Source organism: Podarcis gaigeae (genome assembly GCF_964106915.1).
Source record: "Podarcis gaigeae genome assembly, chromosome: Z".
Taxonomy (NCBI): Eukaryota; Metazoa; Chordata; class Lepidosauria; order Squamata; family Lacertidae; genus Podarcis; species Podarcis gaigeae.
In genome coordinates this window covers 8,319,984-8,347,401 of record NC_139691.1, presented here as the reverse complement: position 1 = coordinate 8,347,401, position 27,418 = coordinate 8,319,984, and the positions used below count along the sequence as shown (strand labels likewise).

Sequence of the window (27,418 nt, the reverse complement as noted above, 5' to 3'; positions counted from 1 at the left end):
GCTGAAACCATGGGTGATTGTCCACAGAGAAGTAAGGAAGGGCTGGAGTGAGTAAGCCTAAGGTTCAATTTTGAAGCCCAGTGTCTTCTATATCTCTTTATAGATGTATACCTCTTTCTGTCTTACATTATTATTATTATTATTATTATTATTATTATTATTATTAGCAATAATGTGATCCACATGCCAGACAGTTCTTTATATTTTTAAATATTATTGAGGCAAATATGTAGATGACACCATCCTAAAATAATTTGTTCAGGGCAGGTGTAGCCCTTAAAAAAAATCCTAAAAATCCCCCACTTCTGGCCTAGTTGTCCTGAAGCCAGTAATAAACCTGTCGTGTCTTCCACATTTCCTGGTTGCGTACCCAGCTCGGTCTACATGGAATGTTAAGGCAGCAGGTTTGCTTATTATGGCCACCCAGGCAGGCACACAAATTATTCAGGCACATATACAGATTGCAGTTGAAAGAGATGGGTTTCTCCTCCCCACACTCCTTCTATAAAGTGTGAAGGTGTGTGTATGTGTGCTGTTTACTATGACATCATTAAATGGTCTCATGGACTTAACAAAGTGAGCTCTAATTTTCCTTCTTTAAATTCTCCCTCTTCTTATTGGCATTGCTTCAAAAGGGACATCTGTAACAAGCGTTTCTGCAGAGAAAGCAAAGTGCTCTTTTTAAAAAGGAGGTTTACGCAATTGAAATGAAACATGTCTGGAGCATAATAATGGGCATTCCATTCATCCTCCAATGAAAGGCACTTAATTGCTTAATGCAGAAGCTTCCTGTAAGCTTCTGAGCTCTCTGGATTTGAGTCTGAAGAACTGCAGAATTGGCATCAGAGTTTGCTACTCCTCTTCCAATGCTCAAATCCACCCATACCCAACCTCCTTTTTAAAGAGCCCGCTTGCCATATTTCCTCCAAGAAGAGTGCAGTCCACCATTGCCACATTTCAGGAAGAATCCATAGTTCAGTGGTCGAGCATCTTCTTTGCATGAAGAAAGTCAAGTTTAATCCTTGGCACTTCCACATAGGGGTTGGAAAAACCCATATCTGAAAGGCTTGCTAAATAGCTGGCAGTCATTGTAGATGGACCAGTGGTCTGACTCTGCATAAAGCAGTTTTCTATGTCCTCCTGGGGAAGGACCATAGCTCAGTGGTAGAGCATCTGCTTTGCATGCAGAATGTCCCAGTTTCAATCCCCAACATCTGCCAGTACAGCTGAGAGAGCCTTTTCCTAAAATGCAGGAGATGAACTTCCAGTAAATGTAGACATTGCTGATTTCAACAGACCAATCTAATTTGGTGTAAGGCAGCTTCCTATGTCTTTTAGTGCTTTCCCCAAATTAATGATTAAACTTCACCATACAATTGCAAGTAGAAGTGTGCTTCAGATTATTATTGTCTGGATTTTTTTACCAGTTTGGTGTTTCAGATAACCCAGGGAGCAAGCCTAACTTCTGTGGGTAGCAGTAGGACTTAATTGTACAGCAGAGACCTCATTGCACCCAGAGCTCTGTAACTTTTGCTGATCAGGTAGAAAGTGGGTGGGTGAATATAGGAAAAGTCTGCATATTTGATGTTTTAACTCCAGGCTGGTGCAGGAAATAAACCCAAATTAGGTCCCTTGGCACAACTTGCCAGTAGCTGGACTTGCTTATGAACCAGAAAATGCTTGTGCCTGGAACTGTCATGACTCCCCATCCTCAGGAGAAGAAGCCATGGATTCAAAGGACATATTTGAAGGAGATGTGCCCGCTGAAACAGTATTTGACTTCTCTAGATTCCAAAATGGCTATGCTCTATTTCTACAGTTGGAGGCAGTGTGAATGCCAATTGCTGGATATCACAGGTGGGGAGTGTGCTGTTGCTCCCAGACTGGGGGCTTTACAGAAGCATCTGGTTGGCCACTATGAAAACAGGATGCTGAACTACATGGGCTTTGGACTGATTTATGAGGCTCTTCTTAAGGTCTTGTGGTTTGATTTTGTTGGAGGGCACATAATGGCATTATTTGAAAGATCAGCTTATGACCAATTCTTTACCATTCAAGTGGGTTCTCTCTTCTTTTCCTGTGGATTTAAGACATTTCATATGTCCATAGAGGTACAGTAGTTATTAGTGGTTACAATAATCAATTGCTTACTGGGGACCACACACCAAAGTTCTTTCCTGGCCACTTTTCTTGAGACCTTTCTTTCAGTGGAATTTTGTGGGCTGGGAAGGGAGGGAAAGAAGGAAGGAAGGAAGGAAGGAAGGAAGGAAGGAAGGAAGGAAGGAAGTCAGCATTTGTGGTCCTCTCTCCTACCCACCCACCCCCCTTACAACTTGATCAATAGTGGAATAGTTAGACCACCAAGAAGGCACAAAGGCAGCAAATGGATCTGTTTTGGATTATATGAGTGTTACAACCTGCCAAGCTCTTCATGCCTACACCTTGACAAGCCTAGGCTCCTGCAGCCACAGAAAGAAAGCAGCTGCAAAACAGTTGCATGATGGATATTCTACTATGATAATGCTGAATTCAAAGGCAGCTGGAATATCTGAAAACTACAAATTCACAAGCGGGTCCTGCAACAAAATGTAGAAATGCAAAATTCAATTCAGTGTGGCGTTCTCATGTCTAGCCACCCATGTCTTCTCCCAGGATACTCTGTTCCAGGGACAGAGAATCCTCAGAGGCAGGGCACAAGAGGTGGCCACCCGGCCTTTTCACCTGGCCCTTAGGACTCTCCTCAGGCTACACACCCTCTTCCTAGCCACAGCCTTCACAAGCCTGCTGTGCATCATCCTTGGGCAGTTTTGCTTGGCTGGAATGTGTCATTGAACTCTGATCATGAGTCTTTAGTTCTTGGTTGTAGGATAAAGATGGATGTGTGAGTATATGTAGAAAGTACCCTGCTTTACAAAGTCTAAAATTTGCACCAATTGCTCCACCCACTTTTGTGTCCACCACTGGCATGTGGCTCCTTGAAAATAGCCAGAAGACACATGTGAAATGTGGGGCACAAATTATTTAAATAAATCAGTCAATAAATGTGAGCAAATGCTCAATAAAGACTGGACATGGACTAAGTTCCATGAATGCTCAATAAAAAGGTCATCTGGACGAGCTCTGCTTGTAAAGATGGAGATGGCCCCCCAACTGCTCTTGGATTACAACTTCCATCATCCCTGGCCATTGGCCACAGTGTCTGGGGCTGATGGGAGGTGCCGTTTGCAAGGTGAAAGGTTTTCTGTTTCTCATATAGGGAGTAAACAAAAGAAAAGAAAATTTAGGAAACATTAAGTGAGGTGCGAACCTTTCTTATTTTTTTGTTTGTGTACAAAACAATGTATTAAGAGTCACTTTTACCCCAAGCAAAGTGGCTGCCTATGGCATTATTTTTAACTCTCCAGCATGCACATGATCAGTGTCTAAGCCTCAAAAGCTGACAGAGTTTCTGCTGGTTGAGAAATAATGGCTCTGCTTCTTCCTTTTATCAGTTCTGATTTTACTGGTGCTAACACACATCTGGACCAAAAGTGCACCTGGACAAAATGGGCGTGGAACCAGGAATGTTAGCAGAAGTCAACAGATTTACAACAGATGAGTGAGTTGCTTTCAGGATGCATATGCTAGAGAGGATGCTCTATGTTTCTCAGTCTCTATCTCTTCAGTCTACTGGAATAACATTTACAGAAACAATAGTGCTTGTGATAGACCTTTACTGACTTTTCCAACAATGATATCCCAGGATGCTGCAAGCCTGGAAGAAGGTATGAAGAAACGTGCATGGTTTTCTTAATGTTAAAACGGGAGAGCTATTAATGAAATCTCATTGTGGTGTGTACGAGTGGTACCAAAGTCACGTAGGGGAGATATTTGTGCAGTGATGTTGCAAGCACTGTCTGATAGATACCTAAAATGCTTTTGCATCCCACCCACTAACCTTCCAATAGCACTTGAGAGAGCTTCCAATGCAATTAAAACACAGGTATATTGTGGTACTTCAACAGTGTGTATGTGTGCTGAATGTAGATTTCTATCATTGTAAAGGTCTGACCTGATTCTCAGTTATGTCTTTACACTTTTGAACTAAGCCTGACTCTGAATGTCCCATCTAATATACAGCTCTCCCCACCCCCAGCCTACCTTCCTGATGCATAAGAAGAAGAGAGGGCTATCAAAAGCTACCAGCCATGATTGCTATGCTCTGCCTCCACAGATGGAGTCAGCAAAGCTTCTGAATAGCAGTTGCTGGAAATCACAGTGGGGAGTTCTCTTGTGTTCAAATCCTGCTTGTGGGTTTCTCACTATTGTGAGAACAAGAGATAGGCTATTGGCCTGATCCAGCAGGCTCTTATTATATAACTATGTTGTTAAAGGGGAAAGAGGGTAAGAAGTTATGGATAGGGCTCACTCCCACACAGAAGAATGCACACATCCAGGTTTGGGATAGGAATGAGCAGATCTGTCAATCTTGGTTTTCCATCTTTCCATTCATTAGTCCTCTACAGTTACACATCAGTCTGTGAATGCTTTAAAACAAAAAGTATTCATGAAAATTCATCAGCATTTTAGTGCAAATTTCTCCTAATCACACATTTTTGTGTGTGGCATTTTGCCTTGTTTAGAGTTTTCCCCCCAAGCAGTTTCTCCTAATGCAATGCATTTGTGTATGCTCTTTTCAGTAGCAAATGCATTTTATGTACACTTTTCACACCCGTTCTTAGGCTAGAGAACTGCACCAAAAATGTGGAGTTGCAATGAATGGTTGCATTTTGTTTCTTGTATCATTTCAGGAAAGTGCCAGTTAGATAGATCCACATTTAAATGCAAAATTAACCAAATCTCTCCCTCATCCCTAATCCAGAAGGGCTTCCTGCTTTATACAACCTCTTTTCTTTCTCTTCCAGTTAATTCATTGATTTGTTTAATCCCCTTCCTCTGAGATTGCTCTGTGTGTGTGTGTGTGTGTGTGTGTGCGCGCGCGCACACACACACACACGCGCGCACACACACACACGCATGCATGTATGCATGCTCTGGAATGGCGGAGCAGGACTAACAGAAGTGGGGAATCTATCACCCTTCACCCCCTTGGGCTTTTTCATAATTCTTGCCAAATGCTTAGATACCATCTAACACAGTGGTTTTCAACCAGTGTGCCATGGCTCCCTGGGGTGCCTTGAAGGATGGTCAGGGGTGCTGCGGGCAACACTGGCCTCTGTCCCTCTTTCCTTCCCTCCTGCCTCTGATGCCCTTTCACGTCTCTGCTTCCAAAAGGCTTGCATGGCTGTTGCAGCAGCCATGACTACAAGCCCTGCAGGCGAATGGTGCCTCTGGGGCTGGCCAGGGGGTGGTGGTTGCCAGGAGCTGAGGCAGCCGGCATAAGCAAGCAAGTGGGCGAGGGAGCCCAGCAAGCCAGTTCACCAGCCCTTGCTGTTAGGAATGGACAGACAAGTAGGAGGCCGGACAGGCAGGCAGGCAGGCACTGTGCTGACCTTTTCTGTGCTTGCTGTGTGCAAGGCCCGCCTGGAAGCTGAGTGCCCAGTGCTGAAGGGGAGCCTTTCCACCATGCAGACCCAGCAGCACCCACTGATAGTACTGCTGCCTCCCAAGGTGAGATGCAGGCCTGACATTCACCTTCGGCCAGTCTCCATCAGGTCACTAAGGCTGGAGCATCCTCTCCCCAGGCACTTGTGGGGCAGTGTGAGGAGGCACCTCTCTTTAGGGTGGGAGGGGGCAGCTCAGAGACCAGGGGCAGCAGCAGCAGCAGTAGCTGCTGCCCAGAGGACTCCCAAGCAGAGGGGAGAGGAGAGGAGGTTGAGGGAAGACTCCACAAGGGAGAATGTTATGTACTAAGCTTGGATCCTAGAACAATAGGCAAGCAGCATCCTAGAATGCAACAACTGATTGGCTTGCAGGCGAAGACCAATCAGGCTCCAGGAGGGAATCAGAATCAGCCATCAGACGGAACTCATTGTGTAAATAATGTATATAAAAGCCTGAGCTTTTTTTTTGGGGGGGGGGCAATTCAATCACTTTTACAAGCTGCAATAAAGAGCATGAAATCACCACAGGACTCTGAGTTTATTTCAGAGTTTGAAAAAGAATGAGAGGCTGCCAGCTCTGCAGGCAAAGGGTGACATAACTGGGCTCCTGAGCCCCACAGGGGTGCCACAGAAAGAATAGAGTTGGTCAAGGGAGCTGCGGACTCAAAAAGGTTGAAAACCTCTGATCTAAGATATTTCCCTGTTGTTTGAGAGGGATGGGTGAAAAACCCACATTACATTTTAATGGCTTATAGAACCCTGTTTAAAGCTGAAAAAACAATACTCAGCCTAAACAAAAGTCATGCCTCCTGCATCCACCAGTGTTTTGGACACAGAAGCTGCAGGGGCAGCAGATGGGAAACTGGGTCTAGGTCAGAACTTAGAGCTGCTTTCAAAAGATAGGGGAACCATTGCACTTCAGGTGGTTGAACAATAACATCCGAGAATGTTGTTCTATAAGACCAGAGTCTGAGGAATCAAATGCCTCCCATTGACAGTCCAGAGGGCTGACCCTTCAAGGCTCTGTTCTCACAAGTGGGTGGAGCAAAATCAACCTCAGTCTGCTCCCAGCTTTGGTCAGAACAAGTTAATCACTCAGAGCTGGCCATGTATAATGTCTTGCTCCCAGCTTTTGCTGTGAATTCCAGCATCAGACCAGAACATAGAAACAAATCTTAAACCAACCAACTAAGACTCAAAATGTGCAGAACAGAAAACAAACCAAAAACATTCCAACTGACTCAAGCAGGGGTCAGCAAACTTTTTCAGCAGGGGGCCAGGCCACTGTCCCTCAGACCTTGTGGGGGGCCAGACTATAATTTTTTTGGGGGGGGGAATGAACAAATTCCTATGCCCCACAAATAATCCAGAGATGCATTTTAAATAAAAGCACACATTCTGCTTATGTAAAAACACCAGGCCAGCCCCACAAATAACCCAGAGATGCACATTAAATAAAAGGACACATTCTACTCATGTAAAAACACACTGATTCCCGGACTGTCCACAGGCCAGATTTAGAAGGCGATTGGATCCGGCCCCCGGGCCTTAGTTTGCCTACCCATGGCCTAAAGTGAAGTGCAAGGTGGTGTCGCCTCACTGGTTAATGTACACAAGCTGACTACACTAGCAGTTTAATCTTAGGCCACATCTGCACTGTACTTTTAAAGGGCTAATTAACAGTCATGGCTTTCTCTAAAGCATCCTGGAAACTATGGTTTGTTAAGCATCCTGGAAACTATGGTTTGCTGAGGAGGGATTAGAGACCTCACAGCTACATTTCCCTGAGTTCCTTAGAAAGAGAGATTGATTGTTAAACCACTCTGGAAATTCTAGGCCTGTGATGGGAATAGGGGTCTCCTAGCAGCACTGTTAGAAACTGTACTTCCCTGGATTCTTTGAGAGAATTAATGACTGTTTCAAATCCCATCATAGTGCTTTAAATATATGCTACAGATGAAACCTTACTTCAACTCTGGGGATAGGAAAGTTTTCTCCAACACAAATGAGGGAAGCAAGCTAGCTTGGGGGGGGGGGCAGGGTCAAGGTTTTATCCTCCAATACCTTGCTACCACTCCTTGTCCCTCAATATCCACAATGTAAGCACCTGCCTCATTTTGCCTAATTCTAGGGACGTGGGTGGCGCTGAGGGTTAAACCACACAGCCTAGGACTTGCCGATCAGAAAGTTGGTGGTTCGAATCCCCGTGACGGGGTGAGCTCCCTGGTCCTGTCAACCTAGCAGTTTGAAAGCGCATCAAAGTGCAAGTAGATAAATAGGTATCACTCCAGCGGGAAGGTAAACGGTGTTTCCGTGTGCTGCTCTGGTTTGCCAGAACTGGTTTAATCATGCTGGCCACATGACCCGGAAGCTGTACACCGGCTCCCTTGGCCAATAAAGCGAGATGAGCACTGCAACCCCAGAATCGGTCATGACTGGACCTAATGGTCAGGGGTCCCTTTACCTTTACCTTTAGGAATTGAAATGGACACACACATGGTGTGCCACTGAAATAAGTTGCAGACCCAGGTGATCTGGCTGAATTAGTCTCCTTATTTTGACAGAATAACAGAGGTAGAGCATGTGCCTGCACTGTGCGGGGCGAGCACACAAGGTACACCCCCAAGGCAGCAGGATGCCCTCCTGCGTACCACAGTCCAGGGCAGGAGAGGGGTGGGAAATCTGCCACCCATTCTCCTCCTGCTGTCTGCTGCCAGGTCAGGCCTGACCTGGGGGCAGAGCTGTGGCCAGGCATAAGTGCCACAGCCAAGGCGCAACTCCTTCTTAGATGGAGCCAGGCTCCATGAAGAGGACTGCTGTGAGGGCACCTGTTTGTTCCCCCTCACAAAATTGTGCCAAGGACATGGACCCCATGGACACCCCCCCCACACACACAAACACAATATGCCACTGCAGAATAATTCAGCCTCTAAACTGGGTCTGAAATGGATTGATTCTCCTAAACTAGGGATGGAGAACTGTGACCCTGCAGGTATTGTTGGTTCCAGGCAGCATAGTCAATGGTTTAGGATGATGAGAGTCCCAACAGCCCCTAGAGGTTCTCCATTTCTGCTTTAGGTACAAGATATCCTAATGAACTTGACTGCTTCCTCCCAGCAGGAAGAACCAGGATTTATTTTAGTATCTGTAACAAAAAGCACTGAGGCTTTCAGATCAGATCATTATCAACAGCAGTTAGGAAGGGAGGAGAAGTTAACTTTGCACTGAACACAAATGGAAGGAACACAGTGACTCTCTCATTTTCCTATACCATACTGACGGGTTTCTGAAGTTTTCCATTTCATCTAGTACTGACCAGCAGTGAGGAAGGCAAACACATTCTCCCCCACCCCACCCCGCCAAAAGGCCTGTTAAGTTAAATAATTCATTTCCTTCTCATTCTGCAATCTCCCCAACTCTGGTTGATGTTAAAGCTGAGTAATAAAGGACTGTCTTTTAATGGAGGGAAGTGACTGCCCATTATTCCTGCTCTTTTAACAGAAGGTATTTTGGCTGCTCATGTTCCCACCAGATGGCCATCACTGCTGTTCCTGGAAGTGATACAATTGTACTGATGAAAGTAAAGGGAGTCTTATCTTCCCCAGGTACAGAAAAAAGGCATCTGTGCTAGTGTTTCAAGGCCCCATTGGCTGGTATCTGTGTCATTTCTGTCACTGTACAAATTACTGATACCATTTTGTGTCATCACCTAACACTGTTGAAATATGACAGAAGGGCATGTGTGCTGTCTGAGAATGCAAGAATCTGAGAAAGAATAAAATTTACAGCTTTCAATGCTTTGAAAAAGAATATGATGAAAATGATGTATAGATGGTATATTACACCTGTGAAATGAGCTAAAATGTACAAGGCAAGTAATAAATGTTGGAAATGTAAAGAAAAAGAAGGAACATTTTATCATGTGTGGTGGGAATGTAAGAAAGTAAAAAACGTCTGGGAAATGATATATGAGATGAAAAAGATGTTGAAATATACATTTTTATTAAAAAAAAAAAAAAACCAGAAGCATTTTTACTTGGTATTATAGGCGAGGATATTAATAGGCAAGATGTTAAATTGTTTTTATATGCAACAACAGCGGCAAGAGTATTGTTAGCCCAGAAATGGAAGCAAGAAGAAATTCCGATGAAAGAATGGCAGACAAAATTAATGGACTACGCAGAATTAGATAAAATCACAGGAAGGATTCAAAACCTGCAGGACCAGAGATTCACAGAAGATTGGAAGAAATATACAAATTATTTGAAGAGCAACAGTAATCAACTAATTACACTAGTAGGATTACAATAATTTTTGTAAGGAAAAATATATAAAATATTGCAAAGTATAGAAAGAATAGAGATATTAGTTATGAGATTTACATGTAATAGTGGAAGTAAGAAATGTATATTAAGTGAATAGATTGGAAAATTTTCAGATGTGATTGATGGAAGTAAAAAAAAATGGTGTAAGACATGAAAGTATGTTTAATTATAGCTGAAAATGATATGTTGAAAAAATAATAAAAATTAATATTTAAAAAAAGAGAGAGAGGATGCAAGAATCTGGGGGGTCAGTGTTCATTTTGCACAAGGCTATCCTAGCACTACTTTTGCCTCTGGCACTACCCACCACTGACACGGGCCCTGGGAAGGTTGCTCAGAAGGAATGTGGCCTTCAGGCTGCAAAAAGTTCCACACTGCTACTTTTGTTGCTACCTTAATAGCTCCCATTCCAGTGATACAGTAATTCTCAGGCACCCATCCAGCCACATTTTAACTCTGCTTAACTACCTCCTGCTGCTATTCTTGGATGTTCATATACAGTTCTCAGCTAAAGTAATATATGTTATAAGGCAATTTAACAACGTGTTTTGTGAGAAGACATGCTTAGGGATCTGCATTTTTTAAGGAAAATATATTTTAAAAATATTTATAAATATGCATTTGCATTCATTCTTGAAAAAGGTTCAAGCAAACAAATGAGTAAAAAGGACAGAAAGGACTATTGACCAGTAATAAAGATCTATCCATGCCGTATACTATCACAAAAACTGTATGATCCGTAATTGGCTGGGCTGACTCAAGGAGACATGAACAGGGGTGAGGCCACTGACGTAGGGTGATCAAAACCTTCACAATGTGATCAAAGCAGCTTATGGACAATAAAACATAGACTTGTCAAATTGGAAGGAACCTCAAGAGTAATCTAGTCCAAAACCCTGCAATGCAGGTGAAATATACTCAGAGTTGAGAGTGGATTTCATGCTCTTTATTCAGCTCAAAGTGGTGAGGAGGGAATCGAAGTCCCCTCCAAGTATCAGCTTTATATACATTATTTACACAATGGGCTGCACATGATTGGCTAATTCCGGAATTCTCCTGTAGGCTAATCAGGTTGTGGATTCACTTCTATCTGGAGCTGGATTGGGTGGCTCCTGCCAACCAATCAGACTGCTGCATTGTTCTAGGACCAATCAGACTGCTGCATTCTGAATCCTATTGTTGTAGGACCAATCAGACTGCTGCATTTTGGATCCTATTGTTCTAGGACCAATCAGACTGCTGCAGTTTGGATCCTGTTCAACTCAGTACATAACACCAGGAATCTCAGCTAAAGCATCCATGACAGATGGCCATCCAACCTCTGCTTAAAAACCTACAAGGAAGTAGGTTAACTAGAAACAAGTCCATTTATCCTATGAGTTTGCCTTGGAACTGGAAATGTCCCAGAACCACTGTTAAACACATCCAAGGTCTTTTGCTGATTTACACAAGCTGCTGTTCATTTTATTCTTAGTGATTTTACATAAGCCACCTTTAGCACTGAAAAATGGAAAGGAGGATGACAACATTTTAAAGAAATTCATGCAAAACAGAAATTTAAGTGCAGGTATAACATGTAAAAAATTCAAAGGGTAGATTTTAAATCTCCATGAATTCTGGCCGATTGGGATTTGAAATGGAATGAATAACAATGCCATGAGCCTTTTGTTTGTTCTTAAGTTCCTTAATTGATACAGTGAATTTATCCTCTGGTGCTTTCCAGTGCCCGCTTCTCCAAACCAGATGATCTGGCCAAGACAGCTCTGAACTCTGGAGAAGATTGAGCAAAATAATATGTTTCCCAGAGAATATGTCAACGTCGAGACGCCACCATAGAAGCTGGTTGGACCCTTTCCAGATTCTTTATTCTACCATTTCAGCCTCTAATCAGAACCAGTCAAGGAGAACCTGGCTTCACAGTTCTGCCTCAAATCCCTGGCTTGTGCAAAAATAAAATCCCTTCTTCCTCCGCTCCCCCCCCCCAAAAAAAGAAGCAAGCAATTTATTCAGAAGAAAGCAAGCTTTTGGCAGAGAAAATAAACTTCTTCCAGTGAATGAAAGGGATTTTCATCAGATCCCATAGGGTGCATTTGCACAAAGCACTCACGCCATCTCTGAAAGAGGAGACATTACACACACTCCACAAGAAAGCCACAAGCCTCAGGGCTCCTATATCTCTTCAGCTAATTATCATGCTTTTGTCCAGGCTGCGGTGTGTGTGTGCATGTGCAAAGCCAAGCTCCATAAAAGTAGGATTGGATTGTCTTGTAGGTTCTATTTGGCCATTTTGTTTGCCCTTGGAGTTTGAATGGTGTGCACTCTGGCTCCACTGGTCAGGGAACCCCAAGAATCACTGGGGACATAGGAAAGAATCTTAGGAAAGGGCTGTGGCTCAGTGGCACAGCATCTGCTTCCATGCAGAAGGTCCAGCTTTCAGCTTTAATCATCTCCATGTATGGCTGGGAGAGAGTCCCTGCCTGTAACCCTGGAGAGGCACTACCAATCAGTTCAGACAGTAGTGAGCTACATGGACCACAGGTATAAGGCAGCTTCCTTTGTTCCATATTGAATGAGGCTATTGGTCACTAGCAGCAGCTTTCCAGAGTTTCAGGCAGGAGGTACTGCCAGATCCACTTGAACACGATGGCTAGGTTGCTTGCGGTGGTAAACTCAGGTTCACACTCCAACAAGAGAATATCAGGTAGTTCCTGCTGTGAAAGGACTGGTGGCCTTTAAGTAGGTAGAACTGGTTCAAAAGATGGACCGGTATTTTTAACTCAGCACAAGGTAGCTCTTTATAACCATAGAATCCCCCTTGCCATCTGCACAAACATTGGAATATAATTTATTTTCATAAGAAAACACCACTTCTCATCTTGATCAGCTAGTGATAGTTTCCTTTCACTTTGGGTTTTGAATACTCATAAAATTGTTTAAAAATGTTCATGTTACTGAATGGCTTTGGGACTCTGCTTGCTGAAATGAATAGTGATGTAATTGGGGATGTTTTACTACTTTGCCTGAGCAGTGCAAATACACCCACCCCACTTGCACTGGAGTTGCATCCTGCATTGCAGTTCCTGCCCCGGACAGGTTGGATTGGAGAACCTTCAAGGTCCCTATGACTGTTAATCAGAAGGCTCAGCCACGCTTCCATTTGGTCTGCGACTTCTAGGCATGGGTCCCTCTTTACTGGTAAATCAAAGCAAACATCAGTTGGGTTTTCTGCAGATTGACATTTGTTCTGATTCAGCAGTAAACAGTGGGTTTTGCTGGGGAAAGCAGTGGGACAAAAGAAAAATCTCTCAGACTCATGCCTAGGAGTCACAGACCAAACAGAAGAAATTGCAGGATAAGTGCGGATGACCCCAGAGAGCACAGCACAGCACCAAACAACTATATTACAGACACCTCCCCCCACTCCACACAAATACACTTCTATGCATGCTTTCTTTTGGTTAATAAGAAGTCCTTCACCTGTTAATTAACATGCACAAATTAATAGCTACTAGTCTCAGGACAGGGATGCAGGTGGCGCTGTGGTCTAAACCACTGAGCCTAGGGCTTGCCGATCGGAATGTCGGCAGTTCAAATCCCCGCCACGGGGGATTCCAGCTCCTGCCAACCTAGCAATTCGAAAGCACACCAAAAAGTGCAAGTGGATTAATAGGTACTGCTCCAGCGGGATGGTGAACGGCGTTTCCGTGTGCTGCTCTGGTTTTGCCAGAAGTGGCTTAGTCATGCTGGCCACATGACCCGGAAAAACTGTCTGTGGACAAACGTCGGCTCCCTCGGCTAGTAAAGCGAGATGAGCGGCGCAAACCCAGAGTCATCCATGACTGGACTTAACGGTCAGGGGTCCCTTTATTTTTTTTATTTTTTTAGTCTCACTACACTGTAACGAGCATTAAGGATGCCAGATTTCTCTCACAGATAGTTATTTCACAGGCACACAGAATATAACCATCTGATAAGTGTGCAGTGGATCTCTTCAAATACATAATAATAGACATGCTAAGACTGCCATGTCACAATTGCATAGGCATACCAAGAAAGTGTCAGGAGAATGTTCACTTGGCCATAACTCACTTGGCTCTGTGTTGTCAGTTCAGGAGCAGAACAAGGGGTAGAAGCCAAGCGCCTTGTTATGTGTGAGGAAACCATTTATAGCAGAGGTGGCCAACTCCCAAGAGACTGCGATCAACTCACAAAATTGAAAACTGGCAGTGATCTACCCCTTTTGTTTTTGTTTTTTTAAAAAATATTTTTATTGCTTTTAAGAAATACAGAAAAAAGAATAAAGAATAGTTATAAAAAAATAGAATAGAAGAATAACAAATTTCCATATTCTTTTTCCATCCAATCTAAAGGACTTCCCCACATCCTCCAAACCCTACGTTCCCTGTCTTATAAAGCATCAGCAATTTGTTAACTTATTTCAAAACTTGTTGTATCTTCCATTTTATCATGTTCCCTAATTTCAATTTTACTGTAACCCAATTCTTATATGCTTTGTATTAAACACAATAAAGTTGTTTCATTATTTTACCTCTAAATTCTTGTGTCTTAATTTTCATTTCATTAACTTACATTTGCTGAAGCTAGAGTTTCCTGAAAGGTGCATTTTTTAACATTCATACAGCTTATAGTGTTTTTTCAAATAGTCCTTAAACTTTTCCCAGTCCTCCTCAATTGTTTCTTCTCCCACGTCTCGGATTCTGCCAGTCATTTCAGCCAATTCCATATAGTCCATCAACTGCGATTGCCATTCCTCCAGCGTGGGTAAATCTTGTGTCTTCCAATATTTTGCGATCAGGATCCTTGCTGCTGTGGTAGCATACATGAAAAAGATTCTGTCCTTCTTAAGCACTCTCTGGTCCACCATGCCCAGAAGGAAGGCCTCTGGTTTCTTAGGTAAGGTAAATCTCAGTACCTTTTTTAGTTCATTATGGATCATTTCCCAGAAGGCCTTCACTTTCGGGCAGGTCCACCAGAGATGAAAGAATGTCCCTTCTGCCTCTCCACATTTCCAACATTTGTTGTCAGACAGATGATATATCTTAGCTAGCTTGACTGGGGTCATGTACCACCGGTATACCATTTTCATAATATTTTCCTTCAAGGCAGTGCATGCCGTAAATTTCAAACCGGTGTTCCATAACCTTTCCCAGTCTACAAACATAATGTTATGCCCCACATCCTGAGCCCATTTTATCATAGCGGATTTGACTGTCTCGTCCTGTGTATTCCACTTAAGCAGCAAGTTATACATTCTCGAAAGTAGTTTACTTTTTGGCTCTAACAATTCAGTCTCTAGTTTCGATTTTTCCACCTGGAATCCAACTTTTTTATCTATTTTAAATACCTCTTGAATTTGCGCATAGTGCAGCCAGTCTCGTACCTTAGTTTTCAATTTCTCCAAGCTTAACAACCTCCAATTGTCTCCAATTTTTTCAATTATTTCCCAATATTTAGGCCAATGGGCCTCCATGTTAAGTCTCTTACGTGCCTTGGCCTCCACCGGTGAGAGCCACCTCGGAGTCTTACTCTCCAATAAGTCTTTATATTTTATCCAGACCCTCCAAATTGCTCTTCTGACAATATGGTTTTTAAACAATTTGTGCACTTTAACCTTGTCATACCACAAATATGCATGCCACCCAAACGCATTATCAAACCCTTCCAGATCTAGGACGTCAGTGTTCTCCAATAAAATCCAATCTTTCAACCAGCAGAAGGCTGCAGACTCATAATATAACCTCAAGTCTGGCAGGGCAAATCCCCCTCTTTCTTTCGCATCAGTTAATATTTTAAACTTTATTCGGGGCTTTTTGCCCTGCCAAACAAACTTAGAAATATCCTTCTGCCACTTTCCAAAACATTCCACCTTGTCCACGATCTGTAGGGCCTGAAACAAAAATAACATTTTCGGCAATACATTCATCTTTACAGCAGCTATTCGGCCTAACAAGGAAAGTTTCAATCTTGACCATGTTTCCAAATCTCTTTTGATTTCTGACCAACATTTCTCATAGTTATCTTTAAACAAATTCAAATTTTTGGAGGTCAGGTACACCCCTAGGTATTTTACTTTTTTAACCACATTCAACTCCGTTTCTTTAGAGAACTCATCTGTTTCTGTAACTGTCAAATTTTTTGCTAAAACCTTGGTTTTTTGCTTATTTAACTTAAACCCCGCCACCCGACCAAAATCAGAAATTAATTCTAGCACTCTTTTAGTACTGGAGACTGGTTCCTGAAGTGTTAATACCAAGTCATCTGCAAATGCTTTCAATTTATATTGTTTCACTCCGACCTCAATTCCCTGAACCAACCGGTCCTTTCTAATCATGTTTAGCAACACCTCCAGAACTGAGATAAACAATAGGGGGGATAGAGGGCACCCCTGACGTGTCCCTTTTTCAATTTTAAACTCTTCTGTCACCACATTGTTTACTATAAATTTGGCTTTTTGTTCTGTGTAGATTGCTTCTATACCGTTTTCGAACCCCCGCCCCACTCCCATCCCTTCCAAATTTTTCTTCATAAACATCCAAGAAATATTATCAAAGGCCTTCTCTGCATCAATAAAAATTAAAACCGCTCTGGTATTAAGATTTGTTTGTAGAAGTTCCAAAATGTCAATAATGTTTCTTGTGTTATCAAACAAATGCCTACCAGGGAGAAAGCCAGCCTGATCCTTATGAATCACTTCATTTAGTACTTTTTTGAGTCTACTTGCCAAAATATCTGCAAAAATTTTATAATCCACATTTAGGAGTGAAATGGGGCGGTAATTCTTAAGTTGAGTCTTTTCAGTTTCTAATTTAGGTATCAATGTGATGAAAGCTTCTTTCCACGTTTCCGGTGCCTTCCTTCCCTCCATTATCTGGTTGCAAACCTCCATCAAAGGTTGTATCAAATAGTCCTTTAAAACTTTATAATATTTGGAGGTTAGGCCGTCAGGGCCTGGAGACTTGCCAAGTTGAAGATTTTGAATGGCACTTTCAATTTCTTGCTGTGTAATGTTGCAGTTCAGGTTTGTTCTCATTTCCAGGGGTATTTTTTGTAATCCATTAATTTTAAGAAATTGATCCACCTCGGAAGCTTTTTGCGGCCCTTGTGAATAGAGTTCTTTGAAGTACCTCTGGAAGCACTTTCTAATTTCCTCGGGTTTCTGAACCATTCTCCCTTCAATCTCTAGATTTGTAACTGTATTGAGCTTTTGTCTCTTTTTCAACTGCCAAGCTAGCAGTTTCCCACACTTATTCGCCGATTCGAAGGATCTTTGTTTCATTTGTTTAATTTTCCATTCCACCTCCTGATTTATCAATTTTGAATATTGCGCCTGGAAAAATTTCACTTCTCTTAGCACATCCTTCGACTTAGGCCTAGATCTTAGTTTTTTCTCTCCTTCTCTTATTTTCTCCAATATCTTCTCCTTCTTTTCATTCCAGAGCCTTTTCTTAATCGTGTTTTGTTGTATTAGAAACCCTCTCATAACTGCCTTACTTGCGTCCCAGATTGTTCTTTTTTCCACGGTGGTATTCAAATTTATCTCAAAATAGTCCCTTAAAGTTTTTTGGGCCTTCTTCACTATCTCCTGATCTCTTAATAAAGTGTCATTCATTTTCCATCTAAAGGAACCGGTTGTATTAAGTCTCAATTCCACTTTCAAAGCATTATGGTCGGAGCAGGTTTTTGGGCAGATTTCCACTTTTCTAGTCTTAGGTGCCAGTCCTCTAGTTGTCCATATTTGGTCGATTCGTGTCCATGTCAGATGAGCTTCAGAAAAGAAAGTCCCTTCTTTCCCTAGAGGGTTCTTAACCCTCCAAATGTCAACTAAGTCCATATTGTCTGTCATTTCAAAGAAAGTTTTAGGTAGTCTGCCATCTTTCGATATGTTGACACTTTGTGACTTATCCATATTTACAGACACAACCCCATTCATATCACCCAGCATAATGATGTTACTATAGTCCAAGTAATCCAGCATAGTCTCATGCAGCTTCCTGAAAAATTCCGACTTTCCCTCATTTGGAGCATATATTCCTAATATCAAAAATTTTTCTCCTTGTGTCTGTATTTCAATCGCCAAAATTCGGCCATGTTCATCTTTAAATAATAATTTCGGTGACAGGCTCTCCTTTGCGTATATCACCACTCCTCTCTTCTTAACTTTGTCCGAAGAAATAAATTCTTGGCCTAGTCTTTTATTGGTTAACACTTTTCTATGGAGCCTTGTCACATGTGTTTCTTGTAGGCAGATAACGTCCAATTGTTCCTTTTTCAAGATGTGAAAAACTTTTCTTCTTTTTTTCCGGGGAATTTCCGCCATTTATGTTCCAACTAAGAAGCTGCAGAGACATCCTGAATCAATTGACGGGTTCTACAATGGGGTATCTAAGTTTCCATCCGATCCCGGAGGTGGTAGTGCTGGTCCTGATCCAGGTGGTATAACTCTTGGAGGTGGTCCCGGTGGTGGTGGAGGCCAAGAAGCTGCAGCTCCTTTTTGCAGGTCCTCCTCGTGGTCGTGTAGGAACTTCTGCTGGTCTTCAGGTGATTTAATTTTTATTTTCCTTCCTTTGTAAGTAAATGAAAGTCCTTGTGGAAACTCCCACCTATAAGGAATTCCGTTGTGTCTCAACAATTTAGTCAGATCTATATAGGTGGTCCTAAGTTCCAAGAGATATTTGGGTATATCTCTGTAAATTTCGGCCCTTTTGCCTTCTATCTCCAAAGATTTCTTAAAATGTAGGCCTAATATCTTATCCCTTTCTTCTCTTGATCTCAGAGCAACTAAGCAGTCTCTGGACTTGTCTTTCTTTACTGATTTTCCCAGTCTAAAGGCTGTCACAATTTTAAAGTCCTTTTCTTCCTCAATTCCCCAGAATTTGGAGAACAAAAGTGTCAAAAATCCCTCTAAATTATTTTGCTCCAGTTCCGGGATAGCCCTTATCCTGAGATTACTTTCTTTACTTTTCAGTTCAACCAATGACAGGTAGGCTTGTTGTTCCCCTACCTGCCTTTTCAGAGGTCTTACTTCTCCTTTAATTTCATCAACCTTTAAATTCGCCTGTTCTGCTTTTTGATTGGCTTCCACAGCTAATTTGTAGTTTTCTGCCGTAGCTCCTTGCAATTTCTCAATTGCCTGAGTGTGCTGCGAAACCTGTTCAGTTAATTTGCCAATAGAGGATGTAGCTTGATCAATTTTTGATGTTTGATTGTCCACTTTTTGATTTAAAACTGCCAATTGTTCCAAAATTTGTTTCAAAACTGTTTCAGATCCTCCAGTTGCCATATCTTCTGCAGCAGGCTGCACAAGTTCCACCTCCTGTGCTGTCAGCACAGTTGGGACAGATGATCTGCGGTGATGAGTTAAAGTTGTTTGCAAAAGTTGCCCAGATTTTTTCTCTTTTTCTTTATCTTTGGCTTTAGCTGCTCTTGTTCTCCCTGTGCCGCTCATTCCACACCTGCCTCTGTTCAAGGTCAGATGATCTTTTGTCCCATGGGAAAGACAAGTCCCAAGTATAAACAAATTAAACCACAAAAAGTTTCAATAAAGCTCAATTCCCATGCCACTATACTTCCACAGTCCTATAGGGGGAGTATTTCAAAGTTTCAAAGAAGAAAGGAACTGTTTTCCGCCATTGAAGTTCCTCTATTCCCCATGTTAAATTTTGTAGTTCCCAAACACAAAAGGAAGGTTTCCAGAGCTTCTGATCTCTTAAAATCCAGCCACAAGGTATCAAAATAGGTCCATGCAACAATGTTAAATATTAATGTCTCAGTCTATGCAACAATTTCAATCTCTGCAACAATGTCATCAATTTGACAGCAGTTTGACAGTTCTTTTTCTATACACTGGCAGCCCGATGACGGGGTTATCCCTTTCAACCCCGTTTAGCTCGAAGATAGGAGGATAGTTCCAAAGAATAAAAGTCCATAAATCACACAGTTCTTTCCCTTTTATCTTCAAAATGCAGAGTCTATCAATGCACTCTTTCTTCCCCTTTTACAGTCCCTTTTAAATACTTCAGCTCATTTCCGAGCCCTTGCTTTGATCTGATTAGCAGAGTCGGGAGGCGGACTTCCTGTTACTCGCCTCCCGTTTTCAGCCGAATTTCTTCAATTTAAATTAAAAATTTAAGCCCCTTACTCACGGGTATGTTGCTCCAATTCCGATAATTTCAAGAAGAAAGGTCAGCGCTCATCAGCAGCAGCAGCGCGGCTTTGCTTCCACGAAAAGAGCGATGAACTCACAGCGCCGCTCCCCCTTTCACGTTCCGGAGCCTCTTACGAGGCTCCTTCCCCGCTTCTGGGGGGGCTCCAGGCGCCCGCCGAGTCCCACGGCCGCAGGCTCGCTCTGCCTGCGGTTTTTCTTGATGGGTCTCCGCTTTGCCGCAGCGGACGACCCTTTTTCGCGGAGCCCCTCTTCACAGCGCGAAGAGGACCGCCATTGCTGTTTCGCGCCGCCTCCGGAAGTCCCACTCAGATCTACCCCTTTTGGAGGAGTTCAAGTCTAAGCTGTTGCCCATTTTTTGGGAGAAAGGGGAACAGACACTTGCCAACAGATCGCTAGGGAATTGAACAGCCTCACTGAGTAAACTCTGTCTTCTGTTCTGCAGATCGTGCAAGAATGGAGGGTGGGGTGAGGGGACGGGCTGGATTCTATTTTACCAATGCTAAGGGAAGGGACCCAGAGATTGACCAAAACATCCCGGGCATCTACCAGTAGATCGTGATCGACCTGTTGGATATCCCTGATTTATAGAATAGCATGGGCAGCAGGAGTGGGGTGGCTTTAGGGACAGTTCCATAGAATTCTGATATTTTGTGGGAACTTAGAGGTTCCTTTTTAATGTTATTTTATTTATGCATTTTAAAAACATATATACATCATAGAATGTTCATCATTACCTCTCATCCTCAGACTTCCCAGCCCATCTCTCCATGACATTCTAGGTAATCTTTTGTCAGCTGCATATTCTATTATTCCACCCATTTTCATCTCAAGTATTCCTTTATTTAATGTTTGCTGCTCATATGTTCATTCCTACTTGTAGGTTAAGTTGACTATTACTGTATGCCATTTTCAGCAGTTTGCTGGGTGTCAAGCACCACCAGTACATCATATTTTGTAAATTTCCCTTAATAAGGTAGCAGGCAGAGAAATTCAGTTTCCCCCCCACATTTTGTCCCACACTGACATTTCTATATTATAACCTATATCTATAGCCTATTTAATCATTGTCGCCTTCACCATTTCCTCTTTAGTCTCCCACTCTTATAACAGTTTATAAATATTATAAATTAGTTTATGATCCTTTTTTCAAATTCTGAAAACGTTTCCCCAAAACCTTTTCTTTATCTCTTTTAAATAACTCGTTCACATGGAAGTACTGAAACCAATCTATAGTATAATCTGATACCTCTTCTCTTTTTTTCAGATAAACCTTTCCCTCTTTAAACTCTGTAAAATCACTGTAAGTAGCCCATCGGTTTTCCATATTCAACCTTGAGTTTTTCCCCCCTCTGAGTTCTTTATGTCTCTGCCAGACAGCGCATATGCTTCTTCTCATAGCATGGTTTTGAAATCCTTTGTGTACCCTTGCTTTGTCATAATGCAAATAGGCATGCCATCCAAAGCATAGTATCTAAAATATTGGTATCTCTTAGCTCCATCCATTCTTTCATCCAGCAAATGCATGCTGCCTCATAGTAAAGTCTAAGATCAGGTAAGGCAAATCCCCCTATTTCTCTTGATCTGTCAGGTTTTTGTATTTAATGTAGGATTTTTTCCCCCTGTGAAATGAAGTTTGTTACATCTTTTCCCCACTGTTTAAAACAGTTGGGGCTATTTATTGTCTGGTGGGATGTGCAAGGGTGAACATCACCCTCTGTGCACCCCATCCCTCACACACAGCAGCCCCTCGAGTCACCTGGAGATGGAGCAGCCACGATTGGGCGTCTTGCACACTGCAGCCACTCTCCACTGCAGCAGAGCTTCATGTGGTGCAACCCAGTTGAGGAGAGCGGTGGCAGCTCTCTGCTGCCAACTCTCCACTCTGAGGAAGGTGCCTTGGCCAGAGCCAGGTGCCGATGGGAGCCTGTTGGTGGGGCCTTGGTCGTGCTCCTCCAGAAAATGTGCTTGGTGGATGGCGGGCTGAGTGGGTCTGGCCAGGTTGGGAGGGTATAATGTGTGTGACATCATGCACTAACCTTTCCTCGATCATTTTGGTGGCCCATTTCTGAATCTTTTCCAACTCCACAATACCATTTACAGAGTTGAGATGACCAGAACTGCATACTGTATTCAAAGAGTAGCCTCAGCACAGATCTGCATAAATCAGTCATGGACACTCCTTGGCTAAATCAGAATCTATGACTAAGAGCTACATACTAGATTAATTTAATATTCCAAGGCCTTTTTGGGGTCTTGGTTTCCCTCGGCAAGCCTCTGCTGATTACTTCTTTTGAAGGGAAGTTCACTGTCATGGTGCCGCTGGCTTGTAGCTTCTGCCCAATAAAATGTGGGTTGTGGGACCCATATCCTGTTCCATGGAAAACATTAGAAGACATGGAATTATGGTTTGTAAGTGAATGCCAACTAGAAAAAAGGGGTTCTGATGCTCTTGGTAACTAACAAATGTCTTGTGCTGTGGCCATTGGCTTAGAATTGCATTCTTTGCTCCTCCTTTCTTAATATAATACATATATATAAGTATGTAATCCTTTCAGTGAACATAAAAAGGGTCCTGCTGGATCAGGCCAAATGCTCATCTAGGGCAGCATCCTGTTCTCATAGTGGCCAACCTCATGCCCCAATGCAAAGCTTTTTTTTTTTTTTTTAAAAAAAAAGATTAGATTAATTTTTTGAGTATAATGGCTCCTAGCCAGGATGCATATATTTTACCTTCACTGTGGGAGGCAACATGTCTCTAAATGCCAGTTGCTGGATATCATAAATGGGGAGGGAGCTGTAGCATCTGGTTGGCCACTTTGAGAACAGGATGCTGGTCTAGATGGACACTTTAAAAACATAAATAAAAAGAAACTAAGAATGCTACCTTCCATGGAGACACTAGTGGAGAAAGGGAATTGCAGTCTGGAGAAGGCAAGCTGAGAGGAAGAAGTAGGAAGTAAAACCATAAAGTTCCTGCCTTTGAAACCTACCCTAACAATATCCAGATAAGCTCCAATAGGCAAGAGGGGAAGACTCAAGAACAGCACTTGTAGACCTTAGAACACTCCAAACAGCCATTGGAAGACACAGCACATAGAATGATTCCTGCCCCTCCCCAGAGGAGGAAGAGACATGTGGAGGTGATAGCTGACTCCCTACTGAGGGTAAGAGAGGCAGCAGTGTGTGGAGGAAACAGGATGTCCCGGGAGATGTGCTGTCTTCCAGGTGCAAAGATTGACGATGTGGCGGAAAAGCTGCCAAGTGTTATCAAGCCCACTGAACACTACCTCTTCCTTCAGATTCATATGGGTACAAATGATACTGTCCCGCACAGCCTTTAACAGTCCCTGCAGCAAGGGACTATGAGACTCTGGGCACGGAGCTGAAGAGCCTTGGGTGGTGGTCTTTTCACCACTCCTTCCTGTTGAAGGTCGTGGCCCAGGAAGAGAGAGGGGCCGTGCTGTGAGGCACCCACTGCATGTCCCGAACCTCACTCACCAATGCTATAAAGAAATCCAGGAGGACAAGGAGCACAACTTTGAGGCAGTGTGGCATGACAAAAGCCACCTGAACAAATATTAGCCCCTCAACAAACCAACCGAGGTGTTTATGCCCTGAGTACTGCTGGGATTATAAAACTGCCATCCCCAGCGATATAAGAAATGTCATTATGCCAAAAGAATATGAAGAAGTTGGAAGTAACATGACTCTGTGGCCCTCTTAAAATTGACCAGCAGCGGTCAATGAACTGTTTTGGTCACAGAACCATTTGAGCATTTCAACTCTTGTTCTCTGCGGGAAGGAGTATTCTACATTTGGAATACTGTACAGTGCACAGTCCAGGTCTCTCTATGTCAAAACAGGTCTTTGAGACCTGGAAAAGGTGAAGAAAAGAAATCTTATACCTGTTGAGCTCACCTGTTTCTATAATTTTGTGTGTTGCTCCCTGGATGTTTTGTGTTGTTGCTCCCTGGAAACTCTTGGTTCATAAGCTGCTTTGGACAAGTGCAATGTACATTGTTCTACAAAATGCAATGTAGATGGACAGGAGTTCCAAAAATACATATGTGATTTTGAAGGAGCTTCAGACTTTATCGGCACATCTAGTGAAAGATATATTCAAGACTAAGTCCCACTGAAGGCAACTGAATGGGCCTTAGTCATGGCTTATCTAAGCCCCATGGAGGGTACTGGGACCTTGACTAACTGGGGTGGCTTTTTAAGGGAATCTGCCTTTCTCCCTTTTCTCTTGCTGTCTATCACAGCATCCACTTGCATGTATGTTATTGTCTCTCAAGTTGTCCAAAGATTGCATCCATTCCCCAGCTATAAATCCTTAACTTCTCAGCTGGCTTCTCTGTCTGCTTCATGGGACAATGAAGCAGAACAGGTGAACATCTAGATGGCACAATTTCCTACCTGCCATGTTGATAGGAATGCTGACACAAAAAACACAAATATCTAATCTGAGAGAACGCTTCACACTGCTTACTGAACGATGTCCGGTAAGAAGTGGGCAACAGAATAGTGATGATGCAAAGTTGTTTCTTGCTGTCTCTATGGTAACCCTGCAAAATGTGAGGAAGGGGCGAGGAGAATATCAGAATCAGATGATGTCATCATGGAAGGTGGAAGAGCAGCCCAGGGGTGAGAAAAGGGTGATCAGTTCACCCTGGTTGACCATTATCTTCACAAATGCTCCCTACACATTTTTAAACATAGTCATTTGAATTTTCCTTTGGATTTTGTTACTATCTTCCATGGAGACGATGTTGGAGAAAGAGAATTGCACTCTAGAGATGGCCAGCTGAGAGGAATTTGTAGGATGATCTCCGGTGAGCTAAGGACAAAGGTGAGAGCTGTTTCCTAGTTCTGCTGGATCTCTCAGTGGCCTTTGATACAATCGACCATAACATCCTTCTGGACCGTCTAGAGGGGCTGGGAGCTGGGGGCAATGTCATACAGTGGTTTCGCTCCTTCCTCCTGGGCCGTGTTCAGAAAGTGGTGGTGGGGGATGAGTGTTCAGACACCTGGGCTCTCACTTGTGGGGTGCCTCAGGGTTCCGTCCTCTCCCCCATGCTTTTTAACATCTATATGAAGCCGCTGGGAGAGATCATCAGGGGGTTTGGACTGGGTGTCCATCAATATGCAGATGATACCCAGCTCTACCTCTCTTTCAAATCAGAACCAGTGAAGGCGGTGAAGGTCCTGTGTGAGTGCCTGGAGGCAGTTGGAGGTTGGATGGCAGCTAACAGATTGAGGTTGTATTCTGACAAGACAGAAGTAATGTTTTTGGGCGACAGGGGGCGGGCTGGTGTGGAGGACTCCAGGGTCCTGAATGGGGTAACTGTGCCCCTGAAGGACCAGGTGCGCAGCCTGGGAGTCATTTTGGACTCACAGCTGTCCATGGAGGCACAGGTCAATTCTGTATCCAGGGCAGCTGTCTACCAACTCCACCTGGTACGCAGGCTGAGACCCTACCTGCCTGCGGACTGTCTCGCCAGAGTGGTTATGCTCTAGTTATCTCCCGCTTGGACTACTGCAATGCGCTCTACGTGGGGCTACCTTTGAAGGTGACCTGGAAACTACAACTAATCCAGAATGCGGCAGCTAGACTGGTGACTGGGGGTGGCCACCGAGACCACATAACACCAGTCTTGAAAGACCTACATTGGCTCCCAGTACGTTTCCGAGCACACTTCAAAGTGATGGTGTTGCCCTTTAAAGAACTAAACGGCCTCGGCCCAGTATACCTGAAGGAGCGTCTCCACCCCCATCATTCTGCCCGGACGCTGAGATCCAGTGCCGAGGGCCTTCTGGCAGTTCCCTCATTGCAAGAAGCAAAGCTACAGGGAACCAGGCAGAGGGCCTTCTCGATAGTGGCACCTGCCCTGTGGAGTGCCCTCCCATCAGATGTCAAAGCGATAAACAACTACCTGACATTCAGAAGACATCTTAAGGCAGCCCTGTTCAGGGAAGTTTTTAAGGTGTGATTTTACTGTATTTTTGGTTTCTGTGGAAGCCGCCCAGAGTGGCTGGGGAAACCCAGCCAGATGGGCAGGGTACAAATAATAAATTATTATTATTATTATTATTATTATTATTATTATTATTATTATTATTGGAAGAACTCAAACCATATGTTTCTTGCCTTTGTAACTTATCCCCATGATATCAAAATAAGTTCCAATAGACAAGAGGGGAAGACTCAAGAGCAGCAGATGCAGACCTTAGAGCACGGCAAGCAGGCTTTGGAAGGCACAGTGCATCGAATGATTCCTGCCCCTAACAGAGGAGATGAGTGGTGGTGATAGGTGCAATGTGCAGAGCAAACAAGATTTCCTGGTAAATAAATAATCCTTACTTTTAATCTCCTCCCCTTCTGCAGCAAGAAGGGTGCCAGCTCCCAGTCCTCCCGCCCCCTGTGCTTCCGTTGCTCCTTAACCCTTTCCTGCCTTCTAGTCCAAAGGGAGGGAGGAGCATCACTGCAGCTCTCAATGGAAGAGCCTTCCAAACAGTTCCTTCTGGTTGCCTAGCAACATTATCAGGACCGCCTGTTTCCTCCTCCTCCAACTGTGAGGCTTCTGAATCTACTATTCTCAGTGTTATTGAGAACATTGAAGGAAGGGGACGGCGGCCATTATCCTCTTTGTCCTCTGTTAAAGGCTGCTCTGTCTGGGACTGTCTTCCTTCCTAGTCAGAGTCAGACCAGTCTCTGACATCCAACACTGGCCAGCCCCTGCCAAGCATCAACTTCCCTTACCCCCTTCTATGGCTGAAGTAAGCCCTGAACTTCATAATCGATCAGATGACATTCAAAATGACATTTGAATGACAATGCACGTCAACTTTGGAGGGGCCCGGCCCCTTAAATATTTTATGGGGGGGTGAAGATCCCAGAGACCCTAGGAGTTGGCTCCTATGAACAGAAATATAGTGTCCAGATCAAGGAAAGTAATAGTATTCTATTCTGCCTTGATCAGACTACACCTGGAATACTGTATCCGATTCTGGTCACCACAGTTTAAGCAGGTTCGTGACAAGCTGGAATGTGTGCAGAGGAGGGCAACCAAAATGATCAAGGGTCTGGAAATCAAGCATTATGAGGAACACTTGAAGGAGCTGGGTATGTTTAGCCTGGAAAAGAGTGGCACTTGCTTCTAAATAGACATCATGGGATTATGCTGATAGAGAGGATATCATGAGAGTTGAAGAAAGAGACAAAGGAAGCTGATCACAGGCTAGGATGCTCTTTCTGTAACGATTTTGGCACAACAGTAAAATTGTCCAATCAGTTAACCTCTAATTGAAAACACGTGGGAGAGGGAAGATGTGCAGAATTAGCCATCTGGAAAATGGAACAA

The 27,418-nt window shown here is 43.3% G+C and overlaps 1 long non-coding RNA gene across 1 annotated transcript; it reads right to left on the bottom strand.

Moving 5' to 3' along the window:
* Positions 1 to 322: 322 nt before the first annotated feature.
* LOC310837138 lies at positions 323 to 24,831 on the bottom strand. Its single transcript, XR_014560437.1, has 3 exons — positions 24,474 to 24,831; positions 2,152 to 2,222; positions 323 to 656 (listed from the first exon to the last, which is right to left on the bottom strand). It is a non-coding gene; the product is annotated as an uncharacterized lncRNA (long non-coding RNA).
* Positions 24,832 to 27,418: the final 2,587 nt, after the last annotated feature.